Below are 15,063 nucleotides of genomic sequence, written 5' to 3'. Positions count from 1 at the left end.
TATCTATGAATGTGTGCTTTGTGGACGAAGGCTGATGGGACAATGGAGCATGTGCTGGGGGTCTGCTCCTGCCTTTCTCTCTCTAGGGCCAGGTAGTTCTTGGCTGTCTCCTCTCTGCCTTCTGGCACCTTACCCCACACCCACAGCCCCACTGCTGACCACGCATCCCTGGGGTGGTGACAGGATTGCATGGGGTGGAGGGAGTGTAGGGACAAGGAGAGGTGTGGGGAGAGCCAGGCTAGGCTGTGAGGCTGCTGTGTCTCAGGTGGGGTGAGCAATGACTCTCCCCTCAACTCCCCACTACCATGGAGTGTTGGGTAGGCAACTGGGAAGCTAGGAACACTTGGGGTCACCTGTCAGCCGTCAGTGACTTCCCCACCCCAGGCCAGGGGCCCACATTTTCCTTTTGTACCAGATCCCACAAATTACATAGCAGGTTCTCCCTGCAGTAGCCCTCTGATGACGTCTGAGAGCTACTGGACTAGCTCAGAGACCCTCGCCCCTAAATAGCTCCACTATGCCTCTCCTTGTAAGTGGATTCTTTGAGTAATAGAAGTGACTTCCAGACTTCCTCGTGGAAGGTGTATTTCCCCAGAGGCTAAGCACCTGCCTGTTAGGAGCCATTCCATGCTTGGCCTGGACTGGTGGCTAATTGTCATCCTCCTCACCCTTCATGGGTGGGTAGCTCTTCACAGTTTAGAAAGCACTGTTCTAGTGTGTGTGTGTGTGTGTGTGTGTGTGTACCACATTAATCTCACTTTCTCTAGCCTGGTGAACTTGAAAGATCTTATACTTTGGATTATCACACAAATCCAGGTTCAAGTCCCAGCTCTCTCACTTCCCGGCTGTGTGGCTTTGAGCAAGTGATTTGCCCTCCTAAACCTCTCATTTCTCATTTTAAGTGGAGATGATAGTATCTACCTACATCCCACAGCCTAAATTAAAGATTAAATGTGGTTATATAATCGAGCATGTTATCAAGTGCTCAGTTAACATTCGTCCCTTTCTGCTTTCTGGTCTGCAGGGTAGAGATCAGGAATGATGCTTGGGGAGGCCACGTCTCATCTGGGAAACGCACACAACAGGAGCTGAGCCTGGCATCCTCCTGGTCCAGGGGCTTGTCCATTGTGCAAGTGGCCCTGGTCAGGTGAGCAGCAATAACTCTGGAAACCGGAGAAGCTGCTTCTCAAAGGACTGGATTTGGGCCCACAGGACTAGTTTTGACAAGGGAGAGGAAACACTGAAGTGGGGGGACAGACAAACGTAGAGGGGAAGAGAGAAAGCATCAAGGACAAACAGCCTCCATCCCGTCCCTCCCACATTCCAGCCCTGCCCTTGCGAGAGGCTGGCAGAAATTCCGTAATTGTGTTGTTCAGGAGGGCAGCAGTAGACGTATTTCAGTCTAAGGATCAGGAGGCCCGGATTCTAGTCTCTGGTTTCCTCTCTATCACCTTGGGAATGTCACCTCCTACTTGGGAACCAAATGTCCCCATCTTCTAAATGCATTCGACTAGATGACTTGTTAAAGTCTACTTCCAGCTTTGATACTTTATTTTTTAATTAGAGGAAGGACGGCTGTAAGAAATAATCTGTAGCCAGCTGGGGCATGCCCACTGTACTAGGATGGGCCCCTTCAGAGCAGTGGCTTCAGAAAGGCCTGGCCCTGGTCCAGGGATGCTGGTTCCCTGGGCAGGCCATTTGTTGAGACTCCACAACTGGCTGGTCATCTGATGATTCTTGCATCTCAGTTCACACCCGAGGCACCTCATCTGAATAGGCTGTGGCCAACTTTGTGAACAGTGATGGATTCAACCATTTTCATGTGAAGCATTTCAACAGTCATCTCCAGACAGAAGGAGCACAGTGGGCTGTTGTGATGAGAATTCTGGAGAAACCTATTTATGGCAGTGTTTTGGTTTACCCTTGGCCTAGTACACAGGGTACAGTTCAAAACGGCCTCAGCTGAAAATACTCTCTTGTCTTTCAGGGTAAAATTTCCAAACTTTTACATGCAGCCTGTCAGTTCCAGGCCTACTGCCCCTGCCTCCAGCTCCTCTGGTCTCCCAGAGACACAGGGTCAGCCCCCCACCTCACCCACTCCCACTTGGCCTCTGAGTCATTCCCAACAGAGGAGGGACCGATATTAACAGTGTATCATTAGGGATTTGGAGCCAGACAGTCCTGGGCTCCAATCCCAGGTCCTCCACTTGTTAGTTGTGTGATCTTAGGCAAGTCACTTAACCTTTCTGCCCTCAGTTTCACCAGGTGAAAACTGGAAACAACAGGACCTAGCCGACTGGACAGTTTTAAGAATCAAAAGGAGACACACTGCTGCAGATAAATCCTGATGGACATCCTTAACTGTGTTTTCCTCTCTGTCCCGATCATTTTGGTTGATCCATAAAAAGCAGGCTCCTGCCTCAGTTTCCCTTCTTGAGTTTTGATCCTCCTTCCTATCTCGTGCTCCAGACCCAGCAGAAGGGATCAGGCTGGGGCTCTGGCTGCTGCCACTCCTCCTGCCCAGGGGCTCCTGACTGCAGGCGAGAATCTTCCCATCGATGGACAGGAGATATGAGTAACCATTAATCTTATGGTACACACTACTATATACAAAGTAGATAAATAACAAGGTCCTATTGTATAGCACAGGGAACTATATTCAATACCTTTTAAAAACATATAATGAAAAAGAATACCAAAAAAGAATATATGTGTATATAACTGAACCACTATGCTGTACACCAGAAACTAACACAACATTGTAAAGCAACTATACGTTAATTAAAAAAAACCAGTTAGCTTTATTGAGCACTTTCTACGTTCCTGTTTTATCATCATTTCCTTATTATAACAAGCCTAGAGGGAGGCACCATTATCAGTCTTACTTAACAGATCAGGAAACTGAATGTCAAAAAGGTTTAGGTCCAAGGTCACAGGGCCAAGAGTGGTGGGGGCTGCATTCTAACCCAGGGTGTCTGACTCCACAGCCTTCCCTTTTCATCCCCAGATCCTCTGCTTTTGAGTATTGGGTACTCAATATTCATCCCTGTCTGTTTCGATAATCATCACCCCAGTAGCCAACAATAATTGAATCCCTATACTCATTACTACATTATCCCATTTGACTTTCCCAGCAATCCTATGAGGTAGACAGTCTCATACCCATTTTACAAATGAAAGAGCTGAGATCAGAATAAGTATATTATCCAAAGTCCATTGGCTGTGAGAAGAGGGAGCAGGATTTGGATACTGCTAATGATTTCTTTGTTGCTCCTTGATCACTGTACTATGTGCCAAGGGCTTTATAAACATTAACTCTTGTCACAGCTCTGGGAGGGAAGTAATACTAGTATTCCCACTTTACAGACAGAAAAATCGAGGTAGAGAGAAATGAAGACCTTTGATCCAGGCCTCACAGAGCTGGATTTTGAACCCAGACTGTCTGGCTCAAATGTCTGGGCTCCCAACTTGTGTTGCTATAGGAAGTGAAGGATGCCAGGCGAGGGGCTGGGAAGATGAATGATTTCAAAGGAAAGGGAACAGTCCTGGCACAGGCAGGGGCTCGGTGAGTCCAGGAACGACAAAAGCTCTGGAGGAAGGAACTCTCTGCCCACGTGGATTGGAGTCGTCCCCCAGAGCCCTGGCTTCTCTCCTCTAAAAGGGGTTGGCCACCCTGGAGAATTTTCCAGCATTGAGCAATGGTGTAGGTGTTTCGTTTCCTTTAGGTCCACGGAGATGCATCATGAGGAAATTGCCTCAGAGTCTTGGGCAAGCTCTGACTCCACTATTCAGCTACAAAAATCCTCAGAAGAGATGGAAGTCAACAGTTTTAAGTCACCAGTTACATTTAAATGTTCAGGGGAAAAAAAGACCTTTTATCAGGAGAGGCAGAGACAACCATGTATTGAGTAGGCTGAAACACAGGAGACATTAAACCTTGCAACAACCCTTTGAAATTGTGATCTGCCCCATTTGACAGAGAAAGAAACTAAGGCTCAGAGCAGAAAAGTGATGTCCCTGAATCCAGTGGCAAGTACAAGAGCCTGAAGATGGTCCAAGGCCCAGATAAATGACTTCTGGTTGCATGTTCCGACTCGCTCCCTGCTGCCTCCCATCTGCCTCTGTCTGATCCATGTGGTTTCAGAATTTCCCCGTAATTAATGGCAAAATTACCAAGAAGGTCTGCACAGATACAGAGACCATTCTGCCAACCTGGTGTGTTCTGGTCTAAAATGTTATTATTCTAAAAAACACAACTTCAGGGGAAAAAAGAGTGTTCAGGGAATGTTTCCAAAATCTTGAAGCCATAAAGAAAGGGATTCACAGATGTAAATATATGAAAATTTTAAACTTCTGTATAAGACACTATACGCAAAGGTAGATGACAAGGGTCATATTATAAGAAAGTCTTCAATATACATGACAGACAAAGGATTGATATACAGAGCTCACGAAGAATGCCTCCAAATTCCTGAGGGAAAAGAAAACAACCCTACAGGAAAATGAAGGGAGGATATTCATAGGCCATTAACAGAAATTAAGTGACTGAGGATATAAAGAAAATGTTCATTCTCACCAACAACAGGGCGCAGGCAAAGGAAAAGAACAATGAGCGGTCATTTTCTGCCCAAGAAATTGGCAAAAAATGTTGAATGACTGACTGTGCAGTATTGGCAAAGGCAAGGGGGCACCGCTGGCAGGAATACAAATTGGGATAGCCCTTGTGGAGTATGTTTTGGCCACAGCTAACACAATTTCAAATGTACAAGTCCTTCCAGTAGAAATTCCACTGTTGTATCTCTCCAAGAGAACGCTCCATACTTGTACATAAAGTACCATACACAGGGTGAGACTTGTGTTGCTGTTTGAAAAGCTAGACACTAGAAACTACTTCAATGTCTAACAATAGGATATTGGTTAAATATTTTTTTATATAAGCAGACTCTGAAATTCCTATCAATATGTAACAGATATGGGATGGCTCTAAATGCACTGACATCCTCCAAATATCTAATAAGCGGGAAAAAAATTTGCAGAACAATTTGTATGATATGATCCTACACATGCACATACATATGTCTATGAATGCACTGAAAAAGGTTAGAAAGATGTACAAGATGTATAACAGTAATTACCTCTGGGATCAGGAGAGGTTTATGCCTTTCACCTTCTGCTCTTTACTTCTAGGTTTTTTATGTTTTTACCATGTAAGTGTACTTCCATATTTTCAGTTATCTCAAAAGGAGCAAGTCACCACAGAGACAGAGACACTTGCCTTGTGTTCTGGGTTATGTCCTGCTCACCCAGGATTGAGAAATACCCCGACCCACGGCTGAGCCTCCCTCCTTTGCTGACGGGAGCAGAAAGCAGAGCATTCGGAAGCCGCCCTCCCCTGATTCTCTCCCTCTCACTTCCAGAGAGGTCACTCATCTGAACACGTGTGCACTCACACACACTCCTCTGGGGCACATGTTCACTCAGAACAACTACCACGTAGGTTAATTCACTGCCCGAGAAATTCTGCATCACGGACCAAAGAGATTCTTGTCACCTTGATAAAACTCGTACACAGTCACACCTCAAAACAAATGCAGCAACAATAACAAATTGTCAGGTTGTCAGGCCCCCTGAGCACAAGCCTTGATTTAAACCCTGGGGTCCAGTGGGCACCTAGTGGACGTACAGCTCCTTAAATAAGGGCTCTGCCAGCCTAAAACATATCAGATGTTCCTTTAGCCTTCGCTCGCCCAAGACATAAACTATGTGTTCGGGGGAAAGCAAAGTCAAATGACTCATGACAGAGTTTGTTTTTAGTATGAATTATTTTTTCTGGCTCCTTGCTTTTAAAGACGGATCCTTTTCAGACGGGTTGAAGCAAGGACTGCTGGGAGCTGGGCCCAGGAGCCCAGCCTTTCCACTACTTCTGAAAGCTGGGAGAGGATGCCCTGTGAAGGAGGCTGCATTTCCCAACTACGATCACTCCCATGATGCACTGTTTCTTCTTCCCTTCAAAACCAGCCCAGCAACAGCACCTTGGCGGGGCAGGGCGAGGAGGGTGCAAAGAGCACTGGACTTGGAGTCCAAGAGACCTGAGTTCCAACTCCAACTTTGCCATGTACTAATTTCATGATGCAGGGAATGTCACATGACTTCTCTGGTCTCTGGGCTGCAGTCTGAGAAGTGTTCTGATTGCAAGTGTTGTTCTGGATTGTAGTGGGGACTCAATGAGGTAACCTAGGCAAAGCGTCTGCCTCACGGGAGGCACTCAGTAGACGGCACTGGGCTGGACTCCCCTGGCAGACGGTGTCCTCTACACCTCAGTATCCCTACTGCTTGCCTGAGAATTGGGCAGAAAGTATTTCAGGAAGGAAGGCAGCTGTACTTTGTCCTTAGGATGCACTAGGCACTGTTTGAACTGCTGTATGTGGATTACATGGATTATCGCATTCGTCTTTACAAATAACCCCCTAAGGTTACTTGTCATCCACACTGAGGCACAAAGAAATTAAGAAACCTGACCAAGGCCACACAGGTGGCGTGTGGAGGGGCTGGGATCTGAATGCTTGCGGCGTGGCTTTAGCGCAGGAGAGGCAAAACCGGCAGACTAGGGCTCCCTGTGTGGACTCTAAGGAAAGGCAACGTCAGGATAGCCTACTGCTTGGATCATGGTAGAACAGACAAGGGTTAGCACATCAGGAGCGTGGTCATTTATGGCTCTGCAGGAGCACAGGGGCTGGACAGCCAGAACCCACCGTGAGTGTGGCCAATTAGGACAGCTTCTTACAGTGCTCGGGGCCAGATGCCCATGCTTCTGAGGCGAGCGAGTCCCCCAGGACAAGGCTGGGGCTCAGACACATTCACCACCTCCCTCTCCTCAGCAGAGAGGACTAAAATGCACACAGAATTCCAGAGCTGGATGGGACCTTAGACATTGCCTGACACCACTCCGCTGTTCAGGTTAGAGAACTGTTACTTGCTCACTGCCACACCACAGGTAGAGCAAAGACTAGAACCCAGGTCCCTGTTTCCCAAGCCAGCAGTCTGCCTCTGGTGTCTCGAGCACACTAACAGCCAACACTCCCTTCCACGCACAGCCTTGAAATCATGACTACATTTTTCAACCATCTACTCATCCCATAGTTCTCAGCCAAGCAAGATTCAGGAAAGACAGAAATGCTGGGCACTGGGCTTTGGTTATGTCCAGTCCCCAGGTTAAAATGACCGCTTAGCTTACTCTCCCAATAAATCACTGAATAATCTACTAGGCAAACAACCTTTTGATAATGATATGGGTCCCCATAAGAATCTGCCTACAAGGAAGTGATGAGCAGAATCTGGAACAGTGATTTATCAAGGTAAATTAACAAAATGCTTTTTGGCTTTATACTTCCATCTGGGTGAGCTGCACCCACCACACGTGTAGACAAAAGCATTAATTTGTTCATTTATTCACTCAAATTCACATTTTCATCCAACACCCACTGAGTTCAGCTTTAGGTCATGAGTCCTTTGTTCCCAAGATCTAAAATTCTGTACACTTTCCCCCCATCTCAGCCCCTCAACACACACACACACACACACACACACACACACAACTTGGTTTAGGTAACACTTCCAAGTCCTGGCTCAACTGTCCTTCCTCTGGAACGTCTTCTCTGCCTCTCCAAGGCTGGGTGAGGTGCGTCACCCACCGCAGCACGGAGCACACGCTGGTACAGTTGTCTGCTTTACTGTATACTTCTCCTCTGCACTACTGCAAGAGGCGTGAGAACAAGGACAGGGTCTTGCACGTTCAGAGCTGCATCTGTGACCAGAGACAGACCTATCACAGATGACGCTCAGAAACACTGGCTGAACAAATGAATACAAGAAAGAAAAATGACTTGAAGAACGATTCTGATACAGCTTACGCTGCCCTCGGTAAGCTTCCTATCCGGTGGGAGGTGGACACACAAAGGGGAGTCACCATACCCGAGGTCTGTTGTGTGCTATGGGACCACTGAAGCATGGGAGACTCATTGTGCCCAGAAACCTGGGTCTCCCTCCTGCTGGGTCCATGTTAATCTGACTGTATAGGACAAACACGTGTAACATGTGAGCATACGGAAGACACACACAGTGTAACCCCTCCCAGTCCGATTCTCTTGTCTGTGTCCCTCCCTGCCCTCCCCAACTCCCATGAATGTCATCTCAAGATGTTGCCATTCTAGACCATTTCTTTGAACTCAGGGAGACCTGGGTCTGAGGCAGAAAACAGAGTGTCCGAGAGCTGAGAAGGGAAAGTGAGAGAAGAGCTCCACACCACAGAATGTACCTTACTTAACATACTCCTGCCTCCCTGGTCTTTTGGCTTTTCCTCAGACACGTTTAGTTCATGCCCACCCCAGAGCCTTTGCACTCACCATGCTCTCTGCCAGTCCAGTCTGTTCCTCAATATGCTTCCTCAGGAGGACCTTTCCCACTGCTCACACGGCCAGTCCTTCCTGCCCCCTCTTCCTGGCCCCTCTTAGTTCCCTATGTGGCTTCACTTTCTCTCACAGCATTTTTTTTTCTATCTGAAATCATATTCTTTCTTGTGATTATTTGTTCCTGAAATAGTATATTATTGGGCTCATCTCAACTGTAATACAAGATCTGTGGGAGCAGATATTGCTTTTTCAATAGATACAGCAGGAGACATGTGGTACGGAGAACCTGACAGGTATCAAAGGGTGAAGGGAGGTACAAGATCCCAGGGAAAAAGCTGGTTAATGGGATAAAGAAAAATGACCCAGATTGACTCCCAAAATGCAAGAAAGAACTAATAATATTAATTCTTTTATCGCACATGAACTGTAGCAGCTCATACACTACTTTGTTGAAGTTTTTCTTTGGGGAACACATAAGCATTCTTCTGTGAACATACGTAAACTGGGAATAATTTTAGATCCCGTCCCATGATATTGTTGTGGTGATTAAATATGTTAATTAATGGAAAGTGATTTGAAGAGTGCTTAGCACATAAAAAGCATCAACAAATGTTGCCTAAAATCATAATTGTCATCGACATCTGCAAAGAGATATGACACAAGATCATACCTATTTATAAGAATTTTATGTATCACTATGCACTATACTGACTTTTCTCTTAAAAAAATGAACCACAGACCTTCTACAGTGTACAAAGCCATCCCCTATTTTGAATTTACTATGGTACAAAAAACAGGTTTTATAAGAATTGTTTATCAGCATTTATGTAATCAAAGAATTTGATTGTGTTTTGAACATTTGTGATAGTTTTAATCAGATTTTTAAAAATTTTAAGATGTAAACATAAAGGCTTCTGTAAGAACTCTGAGAAACTAGAAGAAAGGATAATGGAACATTCGTGAAAAGAGTAAGTAGGCTAAAGGGTAAAATAAAACTTTATAAGGACTCATGCAGAGAACAACGAAGAAAGAAAAGAGGGGAACATTTGGAACCGCGAGAAGCAAGTAATTATTGCAAGACGGCACATAGAAGACCCACATGCAAGAATCATTTCACCGTAATCACTACGGGAAATGTCTCTATCACCAGGATGAAAATAGCAAGAAAACTGCTGAAAACAAGAACAAGAGTTATATATGTTAAATAAATACAATGATATTTTATTCATAATTTTAAAAATCTGCCAGAACAGAATATATTACTCCAAGTTTGGCTAGTTCTTTTATAAAAAGACTCTTTTTAGTTATAGCCCTTTTTGGTTTGTTGTCAGATTGGAGACCTGGTGGATGGATCGAGTAACCCATCTCATTAGGGTGCCCCTGCCTTCTCTCCCCTTCAACCCCAAGCCCCAGGCATCTTGTCACTGCATGTCAAAGCAAGGGGTTCCTTTTTTAAGAGGTACTGAGACCATCTTAGCAGCCCATGCAATGTTTCCTGGAGCCCCTAGGGGTCACTATTGCAAAACTAACAGAAGTGAATCAGCACAAGAAAAAAGGGAAGAAAAAAATGAACATAGTACATTTAGTACTAAACACTCAAAGCAATAACAGCTCAAAAGGCAGACACCATTTATTACAGAAACTGAAAAACAATTTAGCATCTCTAAGACACTTATTAATTTCCTTTTTAATTCAATGGCTCACCCTTTGCTCCATACTTAACATATACAGAGACATTTTGCTTTGCAGCTGGAAAAATAAAAAAAAAAAAAAACCCGAAAAGTCAGCGTTGCTCTCTCTTTCTCTATAACATTTACATTTAAGGGCCCAGTGGAAACCCACATCATGCTGAAAGTTTGTGGTAATAAATTGTTTTATAATCAAAATTGGCTTAATAGCACAAAAGAACTAGCATTCTGAGTGAAAATATAAGACAGTGAATGAGGGTTGGTTGGGGGAAAACACAGTTATGTTAGTTTGATAGTCAACCAAAAGCCATAATATTATTAAATATATTTAAACATGCTTTTCATTTAAATTTGGCATCTTGACCAACAGGGATGTATTAAATAATACCTGGCTGCTAAGGGTATGTACATTTACGAATCAGTGCCACATAAAACATGCAACATGTACAATTCAGTCTCATTATTATTTAAGGCTTCTCTGTTCTCTTGGCTGTGGGTACACACATATTAAAAATTAAGTACACACTCAATGTATGCTCAACCCTCATTTAAGAGGCTTTGTTTTTAAACAGAACATGCAATGGAAAGAGAACTCAACTCTGGTGGAAGGTATTAGAGGCATCCCTTTGGGGACAGCTGTTTTGTTTGTCAAAACAAAACAAGAGGGGAGGGTCAAAAGCAGGAAAAAGCGTTCCTGAGTGGTCAGCAAAGAGAGTCCCCAACTTCAGAGAGGAGCCGAAATCACTTTCTACACTCAGGCTTCCTTCTTTGTCAGAGTTGAGAGGTTGAATGAACGGTTCCTTTTACCATGAGGCCATGAGGGTATCGGAGCGGGAAGAGTCTCTTAAGATATGGGAGGGGGGGTGTATTAGTGGCCAAATAAATGTAGCCCAATGCTGACTGATTCCCGATGCATTAAAGAAACACTTTTTTTTTTTTTTTTTTAATATGAGGGGACACATCTGCACTGCTATGGCCATTATGCTAGGCACTGATCAAGAGATGGGAGTTGGGGGGCAAGGGCTGGTTAAGACAAGCCGGGGAGACAGCAACACTAATGATGAAAAGAGTCAACGACTGTAATAGAGTTGGGCTGTGTTTTGGATGAAAAAGGAATACATCTGACATACAGAGGCTGCATAATCAACGAGCATTCTCTGCTTTCCAAGACCCTAAGTTTCCCTAAAACCCTCAGGTTGGAATGAGACATCTCAGGGTGGCCCAAGTGTCAGATAACATCACACGACATCCCTGAACAACCCAGTGGAAGAGGTCACAGTATGAGTATTGTGTTTTAATTTGAGAAACTAAGTTTAGGTCCAGGAAAGTACAGAAAAGAATGCTTTATCACTCACAAATGGGGAAAAAGCTTTGGTTTTTTTTTTTTTTTTTTTTTTTTGAAGGGATGGATATAGGTATTATGCTGTCCATTCACAGATGATCGAACTGAGGCTTGAAGAGGTTATTCATGTATCCAAGATCCTAGAGTTAGTAAGTTATAGAGGTTAGACTGGAACCCAAGTCTGTTTTCCTTGAAAAACCACTCTTAATCTCTAATGGACCCCACTGCTTCTCTGTGGCTGCCTGAAGACTTGGAGCAGAAGCAATGAAGGAGACTCGGGGTGAGGGTGGGCGACACAGCATGCAATCTTATTCATCTCTCTTATCACCTACTTAGAAAAGACTGGAAAAAGAGAGTTTGAGTTCTTCTCAGATACTGCTTTTCACTGCCTGAGCTATCTACTTCCCCCACTGGAGAGAAGTCCCTCAAATGTTAAGTGTGCCGAAGTCCTCACGGCGATGATGGATACCACAACAGGCTGTGTTGCATCAAGAAAATAAATGGGAAGGAAGAAAATTCTGACACGAGCTATCACAAGGATGACCCTTGAGGACATTATGCTAAGTGAAAAAAGCCAGTCACAAAAAAGATAAATACTATGACTCCACTTATTCCAGGTGCCTAGAAGAGTCAAATTCACAGAAACGGAAAGTAGAATCGTGGTTGCCAGAGCCTGGAGGGAAGGGGGTGGGTAATTGTTTAATAGGTACAGAGTTTCACTTTTGCAAGATGAAAAGAGTTCTGGATATTGGTTGCACAATAACGTGAATAATACTTAACACCACTGAACTGTACACACAAAAATGGTAAGTTTTATGTCCTGTGTGTTTTACAATTAAAACAAACAAACAAAATAATACACCCAGGAATGCCTTCTCCAGTGATTATTTACAAGGTTCTCTTGCTTGGCACAGTAGGAAACATGACCTCCCAAATTTTTAGATTTGTGGAAGTAAAAGTTCTTTTGTTGTGCATTCCTGCTACTTTTCTGGAAGGCAGGAAGCAGTTCTTCTTTTTTTTTTTTTAATGTAACATTTTATATCTGCATGTTATATGATTTCTCATCCTGGTTTGATCAGCTAAGAGCTCTGAACAAAGTACTTCCCCTCTCTGGGTCCCCACTTCCTCATCCATAAAAGGCAGGATTAGGTGGGATGACTCCTGAGGGCCCTTTCAATTCTCAGATTCCAGTTCCTGTTTTTTTCAAACGTTAACACTGTCTATGCTGTTAGGTATACTTTATTTCTTACTGACATTCACCAGAACATTTTTGCAAAGCTAAGAGCCACTTCTGAAAAAGCCACTCACTGCATTTTTTCCTGAGGGCTGAGTGGAGAGAGGAAGGATGCTGGGTGAGGTAGGCAGTTAAAGGTGCCGTGGAAGGAGCACTGGACTGGGAGTCTGAGGCTACAGGGTTGAGTCCTGGGCTCTGCCACTTCCTAGCCAGGTGGATCAGAAAAGAAGGAATCATTTACTGGGGTCTTCTATGCAAAAGACACTTTCACACCCATAATCTTATTACTTCACAAACTTTAGTAACTCACATAAAATCTTCATGATTGTTTCCATATCCAAGTGCCATCTGTAATAATTATACATGTAACATTTTTTTCTCAGTTTTGAATAAACTTTTTTCTCTTTTTTCAAATTGCCTTCTTCTAAGCAAAATTGCCTCTGGAAACATAGGTATGGTGTGGGTTATCTTTTTCTAATATGTGTTAAAATAAATATATAACTTAGAAAAAGAGTATCCACATATCAGCCAAGACTATCCTGAGTTCCACCAGTGCCCATTGGGGAGATGCCCCGTTATCCTACTTTGTCTCCATTGATGGCTGCTGGACACTTTGGGTCCAAGGAGGTTAGTAACTCATCCAAGTTTGAACCAACCAACCCAAAGCAATGTGCTGCTGCCAATTCCTCTCGCCCTTAGAATGAGCATGTTCTATAAAGTAGCCAATGGAGTATTTCCAAGATTTTTAAATTCCTTGGACAATAACACTTCCAAAATTACTTTTGAGAATAACATACAGTTAGCAAGTTTTTAATTTGCCAAGTAAATTAGAAAATATTCTCATATATGGTAATATTAAAAAAAAAAAGCATAGGACTTTCTACACCAAACAATTGGGACCCGGGTACGTCTCAGGATAACATAAATCATTTAAGTAGAAAACTGATGATGCTCTGCTTACTTTTCTATAGTTCTCATTCCGGTGGAAACTCTGTCATGGACTAGCCATGGGCCAGGCTCAGCACAGGTGGATGATGGTGTAAGGGGAGATGGCTTTGGAACTGTGGAGATCTGGGTTCAAGTCCTGGTTCTGTATGAATCACATATGCAGATTTGTGCAATCTTAACCTGAACCTCAATTTCTTTGTTTTTAATTTTTAAATTGATTTTTAATTTTTTAAATTGAAGTACATTCAGTTTACAATGTTGTGTTAATTTCTGGTGTACAGCACAGGGACAGCTATACATATATATATTCCTTTTCATTATAGGCTACTACTAGGTACTGAATATAATTCCCTGTACTATACAATAGGAACTTGTTTTTAATCTGTTTTATATACAGTAATTAGTATCTGCAAACCCTGAACTCCCAATTTATCCCTCCCCATCCCCTTTTTCCTCTGATAATCATAAGTTTGTTTTCTATGTCTGTGAGTCTGTTTTTGTTTTGTAAATAAGTTCATTTGTGTCATTTTTTAAAGATTCCACACATAAGTGATATCATACAGTATTTTTCTTTCTCTTTCTGGCTCATTTCATTTAGTATGATGATCTCCAGGTCCATCCATGTTGCTGCAAATGACATTAATTTATTCTTTTTTATGGCTGAGTAGTATTCCAACTTCTTTATACAGCCATCTATTGATGGACATTTAGGTTGCCTCAATTTTTCTTCTGTAAACTGAGGCTCCCATTCATTGCTGTAAAGGTTAAACGCAATAAGCATATAAACTGCCTAGAAAAGCCCCTGACCTGTGGTTGGAGCTCATTAAGGGGCAGTTGAGACTCTTGTTACCACTCTCACGTCCTCTGACGCAGAGGGTTCCTATGGGGATGCAATGGGACATTGTGTTGGAAAGTGCACTGACAATGTGTTAACAGCTCTAATTGTTCCTTTGGATCTCAGGTTGGAAGTTACTTCACCTGGGAAACTTTTCTTGACCCATGAGTTGGATAAGAAGAACCCACCCCTGGTCCATGGCACCTCATGCTTGCCATCTGCTCACTTGTCACTCTAGATTGAAATTGCCAGGCAATTTCTCTCTTACCCAAGTAGGTCCAGAAGAGTCTGAGAGGGTAAGGGTGGGAAATGGATGGATATTCTTGTTGCTTCTCCACCATCTGGCATGTAGTCACTGCCAAATACAGCATTAGTGCTCTTTTAATTTGCTACATGGACACATGAATGGACAGGAAGATTGGTGGGAGTTTTCAAATCCGTTATGTGGTATTCCTTGTACACTTCATGGTCTTGACCATGGGCTTAGAGCAGCATTTCCCAGTGTTTGGTCCTTTAGCAAAGTAAGATGCTCCATGAAAAACTAATTCTTTGATCAAGTAAATTTAGGAAAGTCTATATTCTATATGCATCTCCAACCTGGGAAGTTC

This window comes from Camelus ferus, chromosome 13, assembly GCF_009834535.1.
Source record: "Camelus ferus isolate YT-003-E chromosome 13, BCGSAC_Cfer_1.0, whole genome shotgun sequence".
In the NCBI taxonomy this organism is placed as follows: Eukaryota; Metazoa; Chordata; class Mammalia; order Artiodactyla; family Camelidae; genus Camelus; species Camelus ferus.
Note: the sequence above shows the minus strand (reverse complement) of the source record.